We start from the raw sequence: 14,738 nt of genomic DNA, 5'->3' as shown, positions 1-14,738 counted from the left end.
ACACTTAGTTTACGTAAATGACTGGGCGAAACAACCATCCACTGTGGAAATCTATGTATTTTCGTTTTGATCAGCAGAACTGTATATAATAAGTAATACAATAGACATTTATGGAATCTCATCGAAGCTATTTATATAATATCGTTTCAAGACGTATACGTAATGTATAATAATTGATGTTGAATTAATTAACTTCTCGTACTCAGTACTATTTTTCTTGTATTTCAATACACCTTTTTAAGTCGAATGTTATTACGCGTATATTATATCAAAGAACAAAGAAAATACGTGGCTGCAAATACATTGAAGTAGCGAGTAAGTTGAAAAGCGGAAACTTTATTTCAGTTTACCATTAGGAGAAAGATGCCGATAAGGTAGACTGGAATATTTTTTCGATGACTCGGCACTAGATATGTTTCACTCAATATGATGTTCGTAAAGTTCTACTGGAAGCTTCGCAATAATGAATCGAAATAGGTATATACGCGTTGAACATTAATTCAAGCAACGTGTACGCCTTCAGCGTACGGAATGTGTATAATGTTAAGGACGCGTAGTTCATTAAATTCCAATTTGTAATGCTGGTGAGCTCAGTCGATAACTCTCAAAACTCTTCAATTATGTCCAACCTTGTATTACTCAAATCATACCTCGATTAATTCAAAATAATCAGCCGAGTAATTAACTGAAAGAATCAATCACGTGTCCTAATGGGACTCGTTCAACGTATCGTTGAAAAATGATTTAAAATTAGGTCAATTCCTAGTGAATACAAGGAAGAAGAAAAGAATGCACGTAACATGGCAATTTCGCTTTCTTGTTCATCGAATATTGTGGCAACAATCGCATGAAGCTGTGCGACCTTAATCGAAAAACAGAGTCGGGACGCTCGTTCTAGGGAAAGAACAAGCGTTCAGGAAGAAGCTGGAGTCAAAGTAAACACGCCTACAAATATCCGACGTCCTCGAAGACGGAATAATCCAATGGCATGTCCTTAGTTGGCGTGCCACTGGGGAAGTTCGTCTCATTAGTCGAACAGCGTATCCGATGCCACTTCGATGAAGGAACGATCGCCGAGTTCGATTCTTTAATCGATAGGAAACGCATTAATGAATACAGGAAAATCGCTCACCTGTTCTTGTTCCCGCTGTTGGTACTCCGTGAGGTCTGATGCACTAATGCGCGAGTATGTATGCACTAACACGGCGTAGATAGGCCGAAAGCGGCCACGAAAGCTAACGCTATAAATTGGATTCGTGCTTACAGCGGACGAATTTCTGAACTACGTAGCTTATTGCACTCGAGCCAGGCGGCAAATGAAAGGCGGGGGGTGGGGGGGGGGGGGCGAAGGGGCAACAGGCTGGCAGGGACAAGAGAGGGGGAGTGGGGCCCCAGGGTCGGCGCCGCGATTGGCCGGTCGGTCCCTGATGATAGAGCTGTTCAGGTAAAAATTCAGGTAAACAGGTGACCGTCGTCGTGCCATCTGGCGAACCTAACACAGAAACTTACTTGGGAACGTGTCGATTCTTTGGCGAACGATTCGAGAACAATTGCGTAGGCAGCAGATGACAGAGAACGATGATCGAAGGATCGTACTTAATACCACATTAATGAGTTTCTGTTTTCATTCTGCAGACTAATCCATGTATTTATTTTAAACAATCAGACTGGCAGTGTGTAACTTCATGTATCACTTTACTGAATGTATATTGTATGTACATCCCTGTGCATAATCATTTTCTTCTGTGATCTTTAACTACATTCTTCGGCATTAAGTTTTATTTGCACGAATTCAGCTTCATACACGAAAAGAAACAGATGCGAAAGCCACTAATTATGGAATTTTCTTAATACTTGTAAAATATTGGTACATGAATACAACGACGAAAATGTGTTCAATGTTGACGATTTTTAAGTGGGTTCAACATTTTGATGATTTAAAAGATTGAAAGTATACATGTGTTTATACGTCTGAGGTTTAAGGATAATATAATCTTTATAGTTGCTGATCGACTTGTGGTTAATAAGCGTCTGAGTACGCATGTTCTTAGATTTTCAGAGAAATCAATTTTGGTCAAATAAGGGACATTTAATCTCACGCCTAATTGTAAATCTGAACAAACAGTTATTCCGTTAGCCATGTTGTTATTCTATTATGTTGCCCTCTAGTAACAAAGGTACTAATTAAATGTCTAACAGTTTAACCAAAAGGAAAGTAAGAAGAATATTTATCTTAAGTAATAAAGAGAATACAATTTATACATGAAAATTTATTTTGTGATATTTGTACATTCTATTTAACACATTGGATAATAATTATATTGTTTTATCCTAGACGAGACCTCGCCTGTCATCTTATGGTGGTCCGTGTCACTAAGGCTGAAGTACCGACCTCGCGAAATCTAACTGATTTTCGAGCGCCCTCTAGGTTTACAAGCGTTTGCCGTAGGAAACACGTTCAGTCGAATCACAGACGAGATGACATAGACCGGACCGCAGTCGAGGTATAGGCGCAGACCAGGTATAGAATAGATCTATCACCTTATCACAGACGAGGTATAGAATATTCTATACCTCGTCTGTGACCTTATGAACTTCCGCGTCGTCACGTTCTGAATTACCGACCCCTTAAAAACTACTGCATTTCCGACCACTCTCCACGTTTTTGAACGGTGGATGTGGGAAACATATTGTATTTCTATTACTGACATTGGTAAAGTGACCTTATCACCGAGAGAAATATAAAATATCCCCCCTCCATAAACATGACTCATGTATGAATTAAGCTAATTCCCTTTAATTCTCGAAACAAATTAGAAAAGTTCAAATGCAAAGATTGTGAAATCAACTTTGCTAATTCCAATTGTATACAAATCAATTTAGTGTTCAGATTTTCAGCTTCGGTTTTAAGTAATTAACTTGGTAGAGACTAATTTAAACGAATCAAAGTCAGTAGTGGATTAAGGGAGATGCGGATTTTTTTTCTTATACAACCTAATTGTACAAGCTAATTACTTAAAACCGAAGCTGAAAATCTGAGCAGTGAATTGATTTGCATACAATTGGAATTAACAAAGTTAATTTCACAATCTTTGCATCTGAACTTTTTTAATTTTTTTTGAGAATTAAAGGGAATTAGATTCTTTCATACATGAGTCATGTTTATGGGGGGGGATTTCATCACTTTTTTCTCTAACATACAACTAAATCTAATGTAGAAGTACAAAGATCGAAGCTGAATAAAATCGTTTAATTAATATAATACGTACTATGTCCCAAATAATTTTTGTTCCCCTCTAAATCATAATTTTTTCCACATTAATAATAATATTCGATTTTGAATATACATATTTCTTAAAACTCTAAAATAAAATTATACATGAAAATGTGTTTATTGCATTTGCTCGAGCAGCAGGGTTACTTTCTCTTTCTCTTCTGCTTCGATTATCTGTCAATATATAAAAACCACATTTTAGTTACAACTTAACGTAGAATTTATAGAAAAGGAGTGGCCTTTTGTTATAGTAAGTGTAAAGACTACATAATGTGTCCAAAGGAGGTGACAGCGTATGGCAGAAGGTCTTGTTGCAGGAAATTTAAATGCTAATGGTAATTTAGCGAAAATGAACTTAGAGATCCCATATATTTTTAACGCACAATGGCTATAATAAAATTAATAATATTAATCAAATTAATTTAGTATGTTTATTGGTGTATTGAAATAAATATATTGTTAATGGGAAACTAATAAAATTAATTACTAGCGTGGAAACTACTGTGGATTTTAAAGTAGGTGTTACGAATGTCTTTCACAAAAGATTGAAAAGTATCAAGGAAGATTTGTTTTTAGCGTACTTTCTTCACTAATGTGACATGCTCTACGTTACAAGCAATCCGCCATAATTTTCTTAATTCTTAATGCTATGTCTTTTGGCAAATTTTGTCGATTTATCTTATTTGAAAAATTTCCAGAAATTTGCACGTAAGAAGATGCTTCTCTGTCGAACCTTCACCGGACAAGTTCCAAGCCTGTGCGTTCCCTTCGTTTCTATAAGCTCTACATAAAAAGTCTATTAAAAAAATTGGGTTCTATAAGCACTACATAAAATGTCTATTAAAATTTTTTGGCGACTTACCTTGATAATTGAGACAATACTTCAGTGTCCTATATGGTGGAAAAACTCGTGACATTTCAAAAATTTTGACAACTTACCTTATTTAACACTTGACTAAAAAGATACACATTTCAATAGAGAAAGGTCAGTAAAAATCTGCGCATACTATTATTTGACTGCACATAAATCTGTATATACGTAAAATGAAACAATAACCTATTCATTGAAAATATGTTCGTTTCGTTATGCATACAGTTTAATTAAAATAATAATGAAGCACACTTACATGTAAGAAAATAACAAAGAATTTTCGAACGTCAGGATATGCGTGTCTCTGCCGATATACGAAAAAAAAGTGAGCTCCGGTCGCCCACTTCGTTTTGTGTTTCGCGCGACCCTAGGCTCACATGCCCGTTGGTCAGAGTGAGCCCTCCTCGTACCAAGCTAATGTACCGCCGCTCACGTCCCGCCGCCATCACGTGAGATCTTCTTTACCATCGCCTTTTGGTTACACCGCCAGCCTTGTTTATTCGGATCTTACATACAGCTAAATCTAACATAGAAGTACAAATAATATTCTTTTTTCTACTCGACTTTTTCATGTACTTGAGGGGGGTAGGGCAGGGGAGTGACATTATAAGATTTCTGGAAAAAGGTTTTCGGAAAGGACGGTTTTCAGGAGAAAGGGAATTAGCTTCTTTCATACCTGTAAACCTCATATAAGCTTTCGAACAAGACCAAATTCAATAAAATCGGTCCACGCATGACAGATATCGCAATATCGTCTCATGGATCAGTCGGAAACGGTAAGATTTTTCTTCTCATTCTCCTCCTTCAAGACAATTTTCGTCAACATAATACGTATACGCGTTACACTCACCTCTTCAGCCAAAAAAAAAACGAATACATGTTTCGTTCTTCGTTCGTCGACTCTCGGGATTATTTGGCAGGGATCGTCGTCCGTCATTGTACATTTACCTATGTGTACTAGTGAATTTTAAAACCTACCAAGTGTCAAATAAGGAAAGTTGTCAAAATTTTCTGAAATGTCACGAGTTTTTACACTAAATAGGAGACTGAATTATTGTCTCAATTTACAAGGTAAGTCGCTAAAATTTTTTAATAGATTTCTTATGTAGAGTCGCAGACTTGGAAGTTGTCCAGAGAAGGTTCAACAGAGAAGCATCTTCTTTCGCATAAGTTTCTGGAAATTTGTACCATGCATGTAAAAAATAATATATTGTAACAAATTGCATTGCATTTAAATTGCCAGATATTTTTATACCAGCAATTTATAGTTTTTATGTAAAGCTTATAGAAATAAAGGGGACGCACAGGACTTGGATAAAAATGAAGGGGACGCACAGGCTTGGATAGAAATGAAGGGGATGCACAGGCATGGAGGTTGTCCGGAGAAGATTAGATAGGCACAGCATTTCGCATAAGTTTCTAGAAATTTGTCAAATAAGGTAAATCGACAACATTTGTCAAATTAGCATAGCAGTAAGAATTAAGAAAATTATGGTGGACTGCTTGCAATATAGATCAGGTCACATTAGTGGAGAAAGTATGCTGAAAACACATCTCCCTTGATACTTTTCAATCCTTTGTGAAAGACATTCGTAATACTTTTATACAATATCCACAGTAGTTGCTATGCTATTCATTTATTAATTTTACTAGTTTCCCATTAACAATATTTCAGTTCCACAATAAATATACTAAACCAACACCAATAAAAATATTGAATCTCTTCGTTCATTTTCGCTAAATTACCATTAGCATTTTTTCAATTTCCTGCAACAAAACTTTCTATCATATGCTCTTACCTCCTTCGGACACATTATGTAGTTTTTACACTTACTATAGCAAAAGACCACTATTTCTATATAATTTCTATATAAGTAAGTTCTACGTTAAGTTGTATGTAACTAAAATGTGGCTTTTATATATATATTTACAGATGATGCAGTGTGATCTATGTCAGACTATGTACGCACAAATTTGCAGGTAGGATTTTGCATATGCAATTATTCATTCAATAATGTTGACATATGAGCACGTGTGATAATTTATAAATATTTAGTAAATGTGTCCTATTTCAATTAACGATGCAGAAGAAGAGAATTATTTCAACAGCTAAAAGAGAAAATAACCCTGCTGCACGAGCAAATAAAATAAGCACATTTTCATGTATATGTATGAAATAAAAAATTATTTCCTTAAAATTATTATATTATAAATAATATATATTATGAGGATATTAGTTATTACTGACGGCTGCCACGGCTCCGGCCACGGCCACGGTCTTATATAATACATATAGATCAGCAATGCGGTGCACATGATTTCTTTTCGTAGTAGGAATATCTGCTCACAATATAAAAGATTAGCAATAGTAGGTAGCAGATGTTCCTACTATTTTTCTCGAGAATACCGAAAACACTGAAAGAAAAATTTGTTTTAACCCATCGTATATAAATACTTTCCTACGATAGGCTATTGTTTTGGAAACGCGTGCGTGCGGACTGACCATGGGATCCGTGTAGTTCCAAGCGGTGTGCACTATCGTAAGTTTTAATTTTTTGTTAACTGTTCCCAAAATCTCTTCACTTTTTTGAAAAATGCATCGATTAGTTGAAGACTTAACGAATCGAATGGTATTTTTTCAAGCCGGACCGTGGGTGGGATCGACGTCAAATTGCGATTTGAAACTTTGACATCGATTACTGTTAAGTTTATTAACAATAAACAAAGTATTCTATATACAGTTTGAGAAAGCATTCCTTCAGCTTTAAAATGAACACAAGACAGTGGCATTATCTTTAAAAATGACCGAGTTATTACAGTTTAAGTGATGATGCGTCAGCCGATTCTGTTTGAATTTTCGAAAATTTAACATTAAATATTTCGAAAACCATTTGACAAAGGTCGTAGAATTAATTTTTTTGCCCCAGCCGTTTTCGAAAAACTGTAGCTGCTCTGGCTCAATATTAAGCTAACGTAGCCACATGTTGTATCACAGTACGTAACAAAGATATCGAAGCCGCTTTCGCCACATATTTTTTTGCTAATTATTTGCTCCCAATCCCCCGAATAATAATTTTTTTGCTGCAGTCTTTTTCGAGCAGCGATGACTGCGCTAGAACAGCGTTAATCTAGCATAGCGTAAAGCCTGTACAATGCTGGTTGTAGGTAAGTGCAGAAAAAAGGATGAAAGATTTTGTATCATTTTATTTTATTATTTTATTTCTTTGATGTACATCAATAATCGTGATACAATTTTGTAGTTTGGTTTCCTATTTATGCTATGATTTTTTAAGTCATTAAATTCTATCCAGTTTGTTGTTGGATCGCCCTTGCGATATATAACTGCCGTGTAATGGCCTGTTACACTTTATAACGATTCTTCCGCGTGCCTTGTCGGCAGGCCACTCTTACCGTGATAGTTAACAGTGCCCACCAATTGTGGCTCTTCGTTTTTACATAACGGGTTGGTAATTTTTATATGTATTTCTTTTAAGCTTATATAAAAATTTTCCTCTGTTGCATTAAACACTTGGAATAATACAATATCACCTATAAATGAAAATGTATGGTTAATTATGTTCGAAAAGCATTTTCAAATTCTTTAAAACTCAAGAGAAATTGCAATAAAACCATGTTAATAATTTAGTTATAAAACGTGTTATTTACCGATTTCTATTAATTTATTTTCACGTTTTCCGTATTTTTCATTCCGTCTACATACTCTTGTATGTTAGAAAAGCGAGAGTATGTTAATACCGCAGCATTTAATAATGCTCTCGCCCCATCACAAATGAATTCCTTTGGGAAAGGAGCACCGAAACTATGAAAATCTATTAAAAATTGCATAACGTCCCTGGTCGTGTGCCGCTCTCCTAATCTTTGAGCAACTGTAAATTGCCCTTCCTCACAGTTAACACTGAAATTAGTTAATAGAAAATGAATACATATTTATGTACATAATTACATAATGCAGTAATTCTTATTGGTACATATTAATAAACAGTTTTCCGAATTTTAGAAATATTTTATAAAATTTGGAAATATACAAAAATATATGTGTGTGTAAGGAGAAAAATTTTTATAAAAAAATACCGTGTTAATTACGATAATCGTAAAGTATTATGATCAACGACAAAAATTCTAGATAAAGCACGATAAAATTATAGGCACACCACAAATATGTTAAAGTTGCATTCATTTTTACTGTGTTGTATGCAGAATCTTTTACAATACCATATAATACTACCGTAATTACCACGATCATTTTTAAAAGAAATTTGACATAAAACATAATGAAAACATGATCAGCTCTCAGTATTCCCTCTTCCTAGTTACACTTTGGAAAGAAAAGAATTCTTCCAGTACTTGTAAGAGTGTCATTGAACAGACGAAAAGTGTTGAAATAACTTTTCCGAAAAAAGGCGAGAATATTGTCAAAATTATTTTCCACGAACACGAATATTGCCACTTTTTCAGACTTGCAAAAAAATCGCAAATATCACGTACTTTTTCGGTCCCACAAGGTGGAACCCCTTCCTTAACTGCATGGATCCCTGACTGCCACCCAGAGTCGTACACCCACCAACCTTTGGTGTGGTCCGTGCACTCCCGGACGTCCTTGCGTCCCGGCTGGAGTCGCACCACCAACACAACGACGCTCCCTTCATTGCGTCCGAATTCGGCCTCTCGAGATGACGATTCCTTGAAACCGATGAGCTCCTCGACTCTTCTTGCAGCTCCAAGTCGGATCGGCATTGCTGAGCGTTGTATCTGGATGGCGTTCGACGACTCATGCCGTCCTCCCGGAAAACCGTTCTCCCCGTCTCGGAAGAAGACAAAACGTCAATCTTGTTCGTTACCCGCGAAAGAGCCAACTTCAGTGCGTACGTTCAGGGGGACAGATTACATATGGGGGACCGTGGGGAGACATATTAGAATAGTGGGGAGAAACATATGGGTAAATAGGGGAAAACATATTGGGTACGCCCCGGTACTCTTGCATCGCAACCAGGACCAACATCATCGCAACTTTCCCTCCATACGCGAGATCGTCGCAATCATCTCGGAGGCAGTATCCAGTGGTAAAAGGGATAGTGGCAGAAGGCCAAAGTCGATTTAACCAAGTAGAAGATTTCATAAAAATATTAGGCGGTTTCAACACCCATGGAAAGGTCCATCACACAATTTGTTCTACTTTCCGCGTTTTACAAGAAGGAACCGCGATCACGAGATATGCGGCTAACCTCAGGAGACTTCAAAACATCAAGGCCTCCTTGTCACCGCGGGTGACTCGCCGGGAAGCCAACTTCAGAGCGCGCTCCTGTCATTTACCGAACGCACGTCTCTCCCGTTATCGATGATCGATCACTGCCATTTTCTACGTTACCCAATGAGACCGATATAATGAGAACACAGATTCCTTTTTGTAAGCCGGCATCCTGAGCTTCCAGAGCCGATCCCACAATTTCTCCTAGTTCTTCTCTACTCCGGCAGCATCCTGGATTTCCTCACCGAAGTCTCGTTTCTCCCCTTCTTTTCCGGCAGCTGCTTGGACTCCCTCGCCGAAGTCTCTCCGGTAGCTGCTCCGATGTCGGCGGGCCTCATAGGCGGGATCATAGCTGCTGGCTGAATGTAAAATCCTCTTGCGACCTCGACGAGGGACTAGCGTCTCGCACGCAACAGCTCCTTGCATTTCTTCTAGATCCGTGGCTACGGATCTCACTTCTGACACCAATGATGCGCCGGGGCGATTCCATCGCAGGCACCCCGACGGAAAAGAGTAGAATAATACACGGGTATACACACTGAACAACTATATTTCCATCTACAGAGCTATATCGGAATATAGGAGTATAACCCGCAGGTCCGAACGCTACGGCGTTCGGAACAAGACAGTCTTCTGGTCGGCCTTCTGATCGTCCTCTTGAAGGGGGCCGACCTTCTTCTTTTAGCAGCTACAAGCAGCAGCAGGCTATGCACGGGTTTATACCCGGTGCTCGCAACAATATTGTTACAAATGCTACATCGTCGTGCCACACCGTGTGTCATTTTAACTAATAGAATTTAATATCAACAGACGATTGTCGCGTCTGGAAGCTAATTCCCCTTTCCTCTCTACCCATAGGCACACTGAGCGACCATGTCTCTATACAGGAATGCTAGCGAAATGTGTACGACCCCGCAGCTATTTTGGCCGTATTATCTTATCGTAGACATAGTTTCGGTGTTTTAACATGATCAAGCGAATTCTTTTTTTTAACCCATTTGTCGTTTTACTTAATGTATCAAGCTGTATTTGTAAAAGATAAAAGAATTATTCTCAATTAATAGTTACCAAATTGATACTTTTTTCAGTCAGAGTTTTCGTGAGATCATATTTTACTTTTACACTTGACGCCAGTAGATGTCGCCATTCGGAAACAGAATTTATCCAAACAGGAATGGTTTTGATGAAAATGCGGTTGCACAGTTGACGAAAAAGAAAAAAGCCGCTGCATTCGGGTCGCTAGTAAATGTCACCTAGCTAGTGTCAATACATCATAACCTGCCAAGTGTCAAATAAGGTAAGTTGTCAAAATTTTTGAAATGTCACGAGTTTTTCCACCATATAGGACACTGAAGTATTGTCTCAATTAACAAGGTAAGTCGCCAAAAAATTTTAATAGACATTTTATGTAGAGCTTATAGAACCCAATTTTTTAAAAAGACTTTTTATGTAGAGCTTATAGAAACGAAGGGAACGCACAGACTTGGAACTTGTCCGGTGAAGGTTCGACGGAGAAGCATCTTCTTACGCGCAAATTTCTGGAAATTTTTCAAATAAGATAAATCTAATGCGGTGCACATGATTTCTTTTCGTAGTTGTTAAACTTACGTAGAATTTTCCCCATAAAAAACTTCAAAACAATTTTAAAAATTACGCCAAGTACATGAAATCAAATAAATCGCAAAAAATAGAAGATAATAATAATTACAAAATCAAAAAAAGATGTGAAATCAAAATGAGCTGCAAGTACATAAAGGTGCTTTCAGTCAAATACTTGGTGTGGCGAGGCAAGGTATTCTCAGATCATCAATACCCATACCTTCCCTCCCGCGGGCTTTCAGATAATTTGTCAATTTAAAACTCTGACAATATGAGTACATTTTGATTATATTGCGTTTTAAAATAATTCCAAGATCATTCATCGACACCGATACCTTTCCCCTCACAAGCTTTCAGATAATTTGTCAAATTAAAACTCTGACAATATGAGTACACTTTCATTATTTTGCGTTTTAACATAATTCCATGGTCATCTGGTAACACTTACCAGATTCTCGTTTGAAAAATATTGTTACCATGGATTTAAGATGAATGGATAATGGAAGATGATGGATTTAATATATATATATATATATATATATATATATATATATATATATATATACTGACTGCAAAGTTGTAACGTACCGCTACCTACCACCATAAATTTTTCTTTTAATATTCCATATTAATCATTGTTCCATTCTAAACAGTAATATTTGTACTAAGGATTTGCGAGCGCCATGATACTCAACAAGAAACAGTGTACTAGCGAACGCGCAACGCACGCGCATTACCGCCCTTTTTCAAACGACGAACTCAGTGCCGCGAGCGAACCAAGCGCGCGTGCGTAAACCGCACGTTCAACCGGACGCCGAATAACTCAAGTGTAGTGCGCGACCGGCGGGAACCGGATGCTAATTCTAATTGGTGCGCGAGTTCGCGCAGCAAGTGATTGGCGAGAGCAGTCTCGCCAAACCGTATAAATTCAGGCGCGCCAGCAGCCTAAATTCAGACTTGGTTTTGCCAACGAACCAAACAGTAGCCGCTCAGTTTATCTTAAATCGACGTCCTAATACCTCCTTCAATTCCGAGGTCGCTTTAATTAGCCCCCTCACCTTCAATTCCGAGGTCGCTTTAATTAGCCCCCTCACCATCAATTCCGTGGTCGCTTTAATTAGACCCCTCACTTTCAATTACGAGGTCGCTTTAATTAGCCCCCTCTCCTTCAAATCCGAAGTCGCTTTAACTAGCCCTTCAAATTCCATTTCGAAGTCGCTTTAACTAGCCCTTCAAATTCCATTTCGAAGTCGCTTTAACTAGCCCTTCAAATTCCATTTCGAAGTCGCTTTAACTAGCCCTTCAATTTCAATTCCGAGGTCGCTTTAATTAGCCCCCTCACCTTCAATTCCGAGGTCGCTTTAATTAGCCCCTCACCTTCAATTCCGAGGTCGCTTTAATTAGCCCCCTTACCTTCAATTCCGAGGTCGCTTTAATTAGCCCCCTCACTTTCAATTCCGAGGTCGCTTTAATTAGCCCCCTCTCCTTCAATTGCGAGGTCACTTTAATTAACCCGGTCAGCTTCCATACTACAAAGCGTGGGCCAGCTGATGGGCACCAGAAGAATTTACCATTTTGAAGGAAGGACGTCGACCAAATCAACTTCCATCTGGGAACGCCCTAACCGGCTACCTGGCTACCATCCGAGATCGCTTTAACTAGCACTCGGCCTGCATCCTAGGAAGCGTGGGCAAGCTGATAGGCAACAGGAAGCCAGTACGAAATCGGGAGAAGGAATCCTCTCGAATACCCTATTCAAACGACCTAGCGCCATTCCTTGTATTATATTTATATTACCGACTTAGTGTCGAGACTCCTGTTCAATTAGCGATCTAGCATCGTACTATTTAACTAATTAACCATTATATGCCGAAATCGTATAAAAATGAATCTTTGCGTTCAGCTCTACCAACCGAAGCGTCTAATTCAATTTCTTATCAACCAAGCGTAATTTTCATTACTTTAATACCGATGGATACGTTATTACGCAATTATCAATTGTTCGATCAATTTAGAATCTAATTCCCACTACACCGTGTCGTAATATATGTTCAGATCCGACCAAGCGTCAAACCCTTTATTTTGAATAAACTACTTTTGTTATTTTATGGTAAAGAAGGACTCTCGTTTCTTGAAATTCATTTCTTTATCTCACGCCACCCGAACCAATCTCACAATTCCACGAGTTACCGTTCTATTCGTGGAATCTCCTGTGACAAACGGCACGACCCGTTCTAGAACGTTACAAAGTACAAAACTTTATTTGTAATAGAGTAATTAAACGTATTTGAAAATAACGCACAGAAAACGCCAATCACTGAAAATCGTACATGCTGGTATACCTATCTGTAAAAACCGGGGGAATATCCGATTTCTTTTCTTTAACAGTTGGCTTTGCTTTTTTTCACCTTTATTAAAATTTACCATTATAAGAATGGAAAAGCCTGAATAAAAGAGCCGGAATAATTAACAGAAAGAGAAGTACTATACAGTGCATAATTAAAAGATTCAAGAAATGTGATCCTGTATCAAACAAATTAAAAACACGAATAAATAAGAAAGTCAACACGCGAGATGAGATGATTTTGAACATTATGTAACATAATCCACGGATTACAAAAAAGTAAGTGATGCCAATATATTAAAAGTATTACCAGACGCAACTATTATCACGGACGAGTTGCACGGATTTTGATTTCTGGACGAATCAAAATTTAATATTTTTCCATCGGATGGAAAAACAAATGTGTAGCGAAAGCATAACGAAGACATGGAGATTCAAAATCTTCAGCCAACAATGAAGTTTGGAGGAGGATCTCAAATGGTCTGGGGATGTATTTATAGTTGACAAGATGGACAAATGGGGTTATTTAAATATGTATATCAAAAATCAACGTAAAGCACAGTGTACAAAAATAGGCTTTTAAATAATTTTAAATTTTATACGCATAATGACCCCAAACACGCCGCCACAATCACCAAACATCAATGTTACTGAACATGTGTCGCATGAACTAGAAAAAAGTTAGATTGCATTGTGTTTCTAATGAAATACAGTTGAGGACTGCATTACACGAAAAGTGGCTAAAATCCATGGTAACAGTATTTTTCAAACGATAATCTGGTAAGCGTTACAGTGTACGATTTTAAGTAACGCGCACTGTAGGTATATATTTTATTACTACACCATGTATGTCCCAGTCTTCACATTGACTACAAAAAATAATTTCTGCATTCATTGCCCTCGATATCCTAATCTTTAAAAAACTTCTTCTATACTAAATAGATACGGCTATAATATTTTTATAACAGGTAAATAAGTGGAGTGAAAAAGTTATCATATACATTGTATACTTCATGGAAAAGTATTTCTCGTCTAATGACAGCTGATCCCGTAAAGGCGTAACTATTCAAACAATAGAAACAGTTAACGGAACGAGATGAAAAGGAGGTATTGTTCAACGTCGACGATGTGACAGACGGCAATGTCATTGCCAGAGGATTCGCTACGGCCGTTGAAACTCGTCGTGTCCGGGAAGTTGGTCCATTAGCTCTTAACATTCTCGCGTTAACGCCGTTCATTACGTGGGCGTAACGTAATACCTTCGCGTGAACCATTTTATCGGCCCGTATGTACTTCTGGCCGTTTATTCGACAATAACTGTTGGTCAATTGTCACGCAGCAATTTACCAAACACGCACAATTTCTGCATTAATCCCCTACTTTT

General features: G+C 37.8%; 1 long non-coding RNA gene across 1 annotated transcript; it reads right to left on the bottom strand.

Moving 5' to 3' along the window:
* Positions 1–3,294: 3,294 nt before the first annotated feature.
* Positions 3,295–4,228, bottom strand: LOC143378566 (uncharacterized). Its single transcript, XR_013088296.1, has 2 exons — positions 4,137–4,228; positions 3,295–4,057 (listed from the first exon to the last, which is right to left on the bottom strand). It is a non-coding gene; the product is annotated as an uncharacterized LOC143378566 (long non-coding RNA).
* Positions 4,229–14,738: the final 10,510 nt, after the last annotated feature.

Source organism: Andrena cerasifolii, chromosome 2 (genome assembly GCF_050908995.1).
Source record: "Andrena cerasifolii isolate SP2316 chromosome 2, iyAndCera1_principal, whole genome shotgun sequence".
NCBI lineage: Eukaryota > Metazoa > Arthropoda > Insecta > Hymenoptera > Andrenidae > Andrena > Andrena cerasifolii.
Note: the sequence above shows the minus strand (reverse complement) of the source record. Positions and strands in the feature narration are given on the sequence as shown.